Raw genomic sequence first — 8,738 nt, forward strand, 5'->3', positions numbered from 1 at the left:
TGGGTCCCATGTCCTTGAGAAACACATTCCTAAGTCATAAAGCTGACAAATGGCCTCTTTAGTCTTTAGGAGGATTAATGTACAATTCAAAAGTTCTCTGAGAAAAAGAAGGAGAGGGCAGTCTCTTCCCTTATTTTCAACACGGAGAATTAAGCCTCTTATTTTTAATAGGTATTTGTCCTTTCAGGGACAATGGACAGGGAGCTGGGAGAATTCCCCATGTTACAAATATATCTTAAATTGTACTTGGTATTTTAACTTGAATGCAGACAGCCAAGGTAAAGCTTCACCCTATTCTAGCTGTTATGGAAAACAATTTTGTTACAGGAAAGGGGTCCTGATCCAGACCCCAAGAGAGGGTTGTTGGATATCAAGCAAGAAAGAATTCATGGCGAGTCCACAGTGCAAAGTGAAAGCAAGTTTATTAAGAAAATAAAGTGGTGAAAGGACAGATACTCCATAGACAGAGTAGGATGTTCCCGAAAGTAAGAAGAGGAAGGCCTCCAGCCTAGGTACAATGCTTGTATACATGAGGAGATGCATTCTGCTATAAGGGTTTGTGATAAAGAATTAATTTTCTTAATTACTATATTTTGCAAGAGTCAGTATTATTATCTTTAAAGCAAAATTAGGAATGCCTTTGTTATCCAGATAGCAGGATTATCTGGACACTTCCAAGTCTGGGTCTGTTTTAGTAAACATTATTAATTTGTTCCCTTAACCATAAACATCTAGAGGCTAGGAATGCCTAACTTTCTGAGAACGCAGCCCAGCAAGTACCAGCCTCATTTTCTTAGCCCTCACTCAAGATGGAGTTGCTCTGGTTCAAGCACTTCTGAAAATTTCACATTTAAATGTTTATCAGTCGATGCTTAGCAAATATTTTTCAAGCACCAGCTGCACTCCTGGAGCTGGGGATAAGGTGGTAGAAGAGACAAAGTGGAGGCCTCCTGGAACTCACATTCTAAAGCAGAGCTGTCCAACGTAAGCCACGTCTGTAAGTTTAAGGTACATACTTAAAACAAGTTAAATTAATCTTATAATATAATTTATTTAACTTATATTGTAACTGTCCAAGGCATTCACCTTGCCCACTGCCTCGACAGAGCTGATTCATCAAGACGGGGGAATTGCAATAGAGAAAGAGTAATTCATACAAACCTGGCTATGCAGGAGACTGGAGTTTTACTATTATTCAAATCAGCCCCTTGGAGCATTCAGGAAGCAGAGTTTTTAAGGGCAACTTGGTGAGTTGGGGGAAAGCCAGTGAACCAGTAATTCTGATTGGTCAGGGATGAAATCATAGGGATTTGAAGCTGTCTTCTTGTACGGAGTCAGTTCCTGGGTGGGGGTCTCAAGATCATATGAGCCAGTTTATCCATCTGGGTGGTGCCAGTTGATCCATCAAGGGCAGTCTGCAAAATGTCTCAAGCACTGATCTTAGGAGCAGTTTAGGGGAGGTCAGAATCTTGTGTCCTCCAGTTGCATGACTGCTAAACCATAATTTCTAATCTTATGGCTAATATTAGTCCTACAAAGGCAATCTAGTCCTCAGGCAAGAAGGAGGTCTGCTTTGGAAAGGGGCTGTTATCGTCTTTGTTTTAAACTATAAACTACAAACTAAGTTTCTTCCAAAGTTAGTTCAGTGTACACCCAGGAATGAACAAGGACAACTTGGAGGTTAGAAGCAAGATGGAGTCAATTAACTTAGATCTCTTTCACTGTGGCAGTCATAATTTTGCAAAGGCGGTTTCAATATATCTAAAATATTTTCATTTAAACATGTAATTATATAAATTATTAATAATATATTTTAATTTTTTTCTTTTTCATACTAAACTTGGAAAGGTGGTGTGTGTATTTTATACATACAGCAACTCCCAATTTGGACTAGACCCATTTGAAGTGCTCGATAGCCCCATGTGGTTTATGGTGACCATGTTATACAATGATGATCTAGAGTGTGAGGCAGAGTACAAACCAGAAAACAAAGAAATATTTGATTAGATTTCAGATGGTGGCATATGTAGCACTTGTTGTTGAGGGATAGTGTCTGAGAAGGGAATTCTCTTTAAGACAGGCTACTGCAGAGACACTCTAAGAAGAAGTAACATTTTGGCCGGGTGTGATGACTCACTCCAGTAATACCAGCACTTTGGGAGGCCGAGGTGGGCAGATCACAAGGTCAAGAGATCGAGACCATCCTGGCCATCCAATATGGTAAAACCTTGTCTCTACTAAAAATACAAAAATTAGCTGGGTGTAGTGGCACATGCCTGTAGTCCCAGCTAATCCGGAGGCTGAAGCACAAGAATCGCTTGAACCCAGGAGGTGGAAGTTGCATTGAGCTGAGATCGTGTCAATGAACTCCAGTCTGGGCAACAGAGTGAGACTCTGTCTCAAAAAAAAAAAAAAAAAAAAAGAAGAAGAAGCAATATTTTGACATAGCTGCAAGTGAAATGGGAGAGTCACCAGCTCCGGAGACCTGTGCCTTACAGGCCAAATATCTTCCCCACCTGATGTGAGCTGTTAGAGGTCTCAATAAACAGATGGAGCTCTTCCCCAGTGCCTTGACACTCAGATTCTGCAACCATGGCAAAAATCTTTCATTGGGGTTTTCTTAGTTTGTTTGGACTGCAGTAACAAAATATCCAAACTGAGTAGCTTATAAAGAGAAACATTTACTATATTTTTTCTGGTTCTGGAGGCTGGGAAGTCCAAGATCAAGGCACTGGCAGATTCAGTGTCTGGTGAGGGCCTATTCCTTATAGGTGGCAACTTCTCAATGGGTCCTCATGAGGTAGATAGGGAACGCAGGGCAAGGAACCCTCCCCACTTTTTTTGCATGCTGTGCGACTACAGCTGCACCCAGATCCATAGCTGTCAGCCACTGACACTCCCTCTCATAAAATCAATTAATCAGACTTAAAAGAAATAGAGCACTTTAACCACAAACATCTTGGCCATCAGCATAGGGACTTTCCAATAGACCCTCCCCAAATACACATGTGCTGTAGGGTTTTAGCTTGCCCTACCCTAACCTTTGCATCATTTTAATAATAAAAATTATACCCCTGGGTGGATATTTCAGATGCTAATAAGAGATGGGGTGTATGAAGAAGCATGAAGACAGACTGCACAGGTGCAGCCAAGGGGCCACCTCAAATATTTGATGATGTTACCTGGATGAGGCCCAAAGAAGAATAAAAACTGAGACTAGCTTGCTTTCAGTGAGCCAGCTGCAGGTTTTCCTCCTTTGCTGTTTTTCTTTCTGCTGAAGTTGAAAATCCCAATAAACTGCCTTTCTCAAGCTCTTATTAGATTCTTGGTCAGTTTAGTTTCTGAGGCTCAAGAAGCCACTGGCCATTCATGGTGGAAGACACAAGCAAGCTCTTTAGGGGCTCTTTAATAAGGGAACTGATTCCATTCATGAGGATTTTGTGACCTAATCACCTTCTAAACTCTCCATTACTGCATTGGTGATTAGGTTTCAACATACAAATTTCTCAGAACACAAAATTTCAGACCATAGCATGGGTGGACTCCCCCTAAAAAGTCAGAAGTTTAAAACTCCTGGTATGGTTTGGCTGTGTTCCCACTCCAATCTGATCTTAAATTGTAGTTCCCCTAATCCCCATGTGTTGAAGGAGGGACCCAGTGGGAGGTAATTTAATTGTAGGGGCAGTTACCTTCATGCTGTTCTTGTGATATTGAGTGAGTTCTCACGAGATCTGACGGCTTTATAAAGGCTTTTCCCTCTTTTTGCTTGACACTTCTCCTTGCTGCCACCACGTGAAGAAGGATGTGTTTGCTTCCCTTTCTGCCATAATTGTAAGTTTCCTGAGGCCTCTCCAGCCATGCTGATCTGTGAGTCAATTGTACCTATTTCTTTTATAAATTATTACAAATTACCCAGTCTCTGGGTATGTCTTTATTAGCAGCTTGAGAACGGACTAATACAATTCCCAACATGTGAAGCAATGACATGAGGTCCCATCTACTACTGGTAGAAACATAAATTGGTACAACTTCTTAAGAAATCAGCTTGGAATTGCCATGCATAGTTGAAAATGTGCATATATCATGACTCAGTATTTTCATCTGTAGGTATATAACCTAGAGTAATACTTGCACAAGTAGAAGAGGAAGCACGCATAGGGAAATTTACAGCAGCCTAATGCTGGAAAGAGTGTTAGTGACTAAGGAGGAAGAATAAGTAAGTGTAAATAAGAGTCAATGAAAGAATGAACTAAGAAGTGTAAATAAGAATTCAGCAGTAAATAGGAATGAACTAGAGCTACACTTATCAACATAGGTAAAGCAAAATAAAACAAGCAGAGCAGGATAACTAATCAAGAACAAAATGGTTCATTTATATATCAGACAAACTAAATATACATGTATACACATATGCATATGTATCCCATAGGAGATAAGTAATAGGAAATAAAGGAAGTTTTAAAATAATGAATGAAAATGGTTACTGCTGGGAGGGAGATGAAGATGCAGTCTGTGAGGAATACATAGCAGTCATCTACCTAGTCATGCTCTAGTTGTAACTTGATGGTGGGGGTCAATGTGAGGAATTCATGACTATTTGCTGCTCTTGGAATAAGTGATATATTTTATCAGTTCAGAAAATCTCACCAACCCAACCAGGAGAGGGATTTTGAATTTTAGCAATGAAAAAAACATAGTTCTTCATCCTGATCATTTGAGAAAGTGTGATCAGTGATTCCTACCTGCTACATGAAAATGTGCAAAACAACAACAAAAAGAAAATAAAACAACAAACAAAGCCATCACTCGATCCCTAGTGTTTAGCCCTATGTTCAGAATTTATCCTGTCCTGGAGTGGCGGTCTAATTTTACTGTGAGTCTGATGCATTCTGGACCTCTGGGTTCATCTTGACACTCACTCTGTCAGTATCCTGGTGGGTTAGTCTCAGAGAAAAACTGAGGGTCTAGGATACGTGATTTAGAGATGTGCTGAATATCCAGGTTGTGGTGGGAGGGAGAGGTTCTTGGGGTGTTGGGTGGGACAGGATGAAGTGAAGCAAGAAGTGCACAGAGGCAGCAAGGCAGCAGGTCAGAGGGGAGGGACGGAGGCTGAGAGAGTGTTTAGTAGCTGTCCCAAGTGGGAAAGATGGGAGAGAAGGAGAGAGACTGAATAAATATTGTACGTTTTATCCTGTCATATAAACTTTTACACACGCACATGCACACACACACACACACACACACAAACTACACAAACTGCATTGCTTTCTAAGGCTTTGCTGAGTGGATCTCTGTCTCTTTGCGACTCTGCTTTAAGGCTGGCTTAAAACTTACACAGTGGCTGCCTCATGTTGATGGAATTGTTCCTTTTCCCAGAGGAATCTAAGGCACACAATGGACCTTCTGAATGCCGGGAAAAGCCAACTATCAATTGATAAAGGTGTACCTAGTGCCAGGCGCTGCGAAATGGTTGCTTTTAGTTCCTGCTCTCAAGAAACATTTGAAGTAAATATGACTGGTACCCCATTTTGCAGATGAGGACACAAGAGATTAAGTAACTTGTCGCAGTTGCACAGGTGGCACATGAGACAGCCAGGGCTTGTCTCCAGACCTTGTATTTTATCCTTGCTACCAAGCTGCCCCATGAGCCCTCAAAGAGTTGATGTGAGCTCCCTGGCTCAGGGGGAGGCAATGGAGCCCTGGATGGGGCACACCATGAGTGTGTGCCAGGAACAAAACAGATATGCTATGGTCAGCCTCTTGGCACTGTCACTCAGTGCCACTGTCTCTGGCAGCAATTCCACTAATATTAATAGTTCCAGGAATTCCTGTGACCAGAGTCTGTTTGTGAAGAAGGAAGTCAGCATGATTACCAAGATGAGCTTAATCACTCAGGCCTTATGACTGTGTCCACTTTAGTCTTCCGTAGGTGATAAAATTGAAGCCTGGGGTGATGCTTTGGTCTGAATGTTTGTGTCCTTTCAACATTCATATGTTGAAATTCTGACCCCCAGTGTGTCAGGGGGTGGGGCCTCTGGGAGGTGATTAGGTCTTGAGAACAGAGCCTGCATAGATGGGATGAGTGTGCTTATAAAAGAGGGCCCAGGCCGGGCGCGGTGGCTCATGCCTGTAATCCCAACACTTTGGGAGGCCGAGATGGGCAGATCACCTGAGGTCTGGAGTTCGAGACCATCCTGGCCAACATGGAGAAACCCCATTTCTACTAAAAATACAAAAATTAGCTGGGCGTGTAATCCCAGCTACTTGGGAGGCTGAGGCAGGAGAATCTCTTGAACCGGGGAGGCAGAGGTTGCAGTGAGCCAAGATTGCGCCATTGTACTCCAGCCTGGGCAGAAAGAGTGAAACTCTGTCTCAATAAATAAATAAATAAATAAAAGAAAAAAATGAGAGCCCAGAGAGCTGCTTTGCCCCTTCCACCATGTGAGGACACAGCGAGAAGACACCATCTGTAAGCCAGGAAGCAGGCCCTCAAACCCGACAAAACATCTTAGATCCTGGACTTTCCAATCTCCATAGCTGTGAGAAATAAATTTCTGCTGTGTATAGATTATTCATTTTATGTTACTTTGTTATATTACCCTTAATGAAGTAAGAAAGATGGTCACTGACTTGAATGTCCAGAAGGTGTTTCGAGTGACTTCAGCTCCCTGGGTGGAGGGAGGAGAGAGTAAAGAGGTTAGGTCACTGACTTCTGCAGTAGCAAGATCTGAGTGGGATTCCAGGCTCTGCCACTTACAGGCATTGTGGCCTTGGGCAATGACTTCATTTCCCTGAATTTTCATTTCCTGGTCTGCAAAATGAAGGTAATATGAATTCCTGCCACAGAAGGCTATTGTAAACGTTAAATGAAATAAATGGGACTGTTGGCCAGAGGGACTCCAAAGGCCACAAGTGAGTCACTATGCTAGACCCATCATCATCCTTAGCTGGGAGAAGCAGCGCTGAGTAAGTTTCTGAAATCACTGCGTGCATTCTGCTGCAACTACCTCAATGCATCATAATAATTTATAATTTTCATGCTCATTATGTAATATTTGATACATCCAAAGGAATACATGTAAAGTATTTTAGTTTGAAAATGTATGAAAAGTAGCATGGGGCTTTTGTTTGTCTTTCTTTCACTCTGGGTCCTGGGCTGAGGGATGAACCATCATGGGGGACATGGCTGGTGATATGGTTTGGCTGTGACCCCACCCAAATCTCATCTTGAATTGTAGCTCCCATAATTCCCAAGTGTTGTGGGAGGGACCCGGTGGGAGATAATTAACCTATGGGGGCGGTTTCCCCCATATTGTGTCGTGGTCGTGAATAAGTCTCACAAGATCTGATAGTTTTATAAGGGGAAACCCTTTTCACTTGGTCTTCGTTCTCTCTCTTTGCCTGCTGCCATGTGAGAAGTCCCTTTGCTCTTCCTTCGTCTTTCGCCATGATTGTGAGGCCTCCCCAGCCATGTGGACCCAAGAGTGAATTAAACCTCTTTCCTTTATAAATGACCCAGTCTTGGGTATGTCTTTATCAGCAGTGTGAAGATGGACTAATACAGCCAGTCATTGTGACAAGGTAGAAGAGGGAACGTGGTGGAGCACTGCCTGTCTGTAAATGCTCCCTCCCACAGGTGAGATGCTGCTTGTGCTCGCATTTCACAGGCTATATAGCAAATCATATGACCACACTTACCTTCAGGCTGGTGGGTGTCTTAGCTTAGGCTGCTATAACAAAATACCATATAGTGGATGGTTATTCATTTTATGTTACTTTGTTATATTAGCCTTAAAGAACTAAGACATTTATGTCTCACAGTTCTGGGGGCTGAGAAGTCTAAGATCAAGGTTCCGCTGATTCAGTTCCAGGTGTGGGCCTGCTTCCTGGCATGCAGATGTATGCCTTCGCACTGTGTCCTCACATGGTGGAGAGACAGTGAGAGAAGGAGCAAGCTCTCTGGTGCCTCTTCTTATAAGGGCACTAATGCCATTAAAAGGGTTCCACCCTCATGAACGTTTATGAACATAAGTACCTCCATAAAGGCCCTGTCTCCAAATACCATCACATTGGGGTTAAGTCACCAATATATGAATTTTGGGGAATACAAAGATTCAGTCCATGACAGTGGGCTTAGGCTCAGAAGACAAAATATGTGTGAAATGTCCTGGTGACTGTCATACTTGTTTAAATGGTCTATCCACCAAGGATGGTCAATTGCTCCCCAGAGAAGACTCTCCGTATCTGACTCTTCCCCTGTCCTGGCAGGTGAGACTGTTACCAATGATGACTGATTGCTCACAATGGAGGGGCTGCAGTGAGAAACTGGAGCAAGAGGGGGCATTTCCAGGGTTGATTCTCAGGGTCCCTGGACCCTGCCACCCATGTATCTGCAGTTCGTGATCACATATGATCACACCAACCCTATATTCAATAGAAGACACTGAAAATAGCCTCCCACAAATAATAGTCCACAAAGCCAGCAGCTGTAAGGTCAGCAAAAGAGGCTGCTATGGAACTTGGGATGGAGAAAGGAATCCAGGCCCTCATGTTGGCAAATGATGGACAAAGTTTGGGAACTGTCACTGTGGAGCATGAGATACTAATTAGGGAGAGCATCTGGCATCTGTGCATTACAGAGACAAACCTTTGAGCTGCATTTGATGAGGAAAGAAAGGAAATGCTCCATCAGCAAAATAGAGCCATTGCTCATGAAGTGAGTGCAAATGTGATATTAT

General features: G+C 42.7%; 1 long non-coding RNA gene across 1 annotated transcript; it reads left to right on the plus strand.

Annotated features, from left to right (window-relative positions):
* Positions 1 to 3,162: 3,162 nt before the first annotated feature.
* LOC117975236 (uncharacterized) lies at positions 3,163 to 7,587 on the plus strand. The gene is made up of 3 exons (XR_004665491.2): positions 3,163 to 3,245; positions 3,799 to 3,831; positions 7,541 to 7,587. It is a non-coding gene; the product is annotated as an uncharacterized LOC117975236 (long non-coding RNA).
* The last annotated feature ends 1,151 nt before the right edge of the window (positions 7,588 to 8,738 follow it).

Source organism: Pan paniscus, chromosome 10 (assembly GCF_029289425.2).
Source record: "Pan paniscus chromosome 10, NHGRI_mPanPan1-v2.0_pri, whole genome shotgun sequence".
In the NCBI taxonomy this organism is placed as follows: Eukaryota; Metazoa; Chordata; class Mammalia; order Primates; family Hominidae; genus Pan; species Pan paniscus.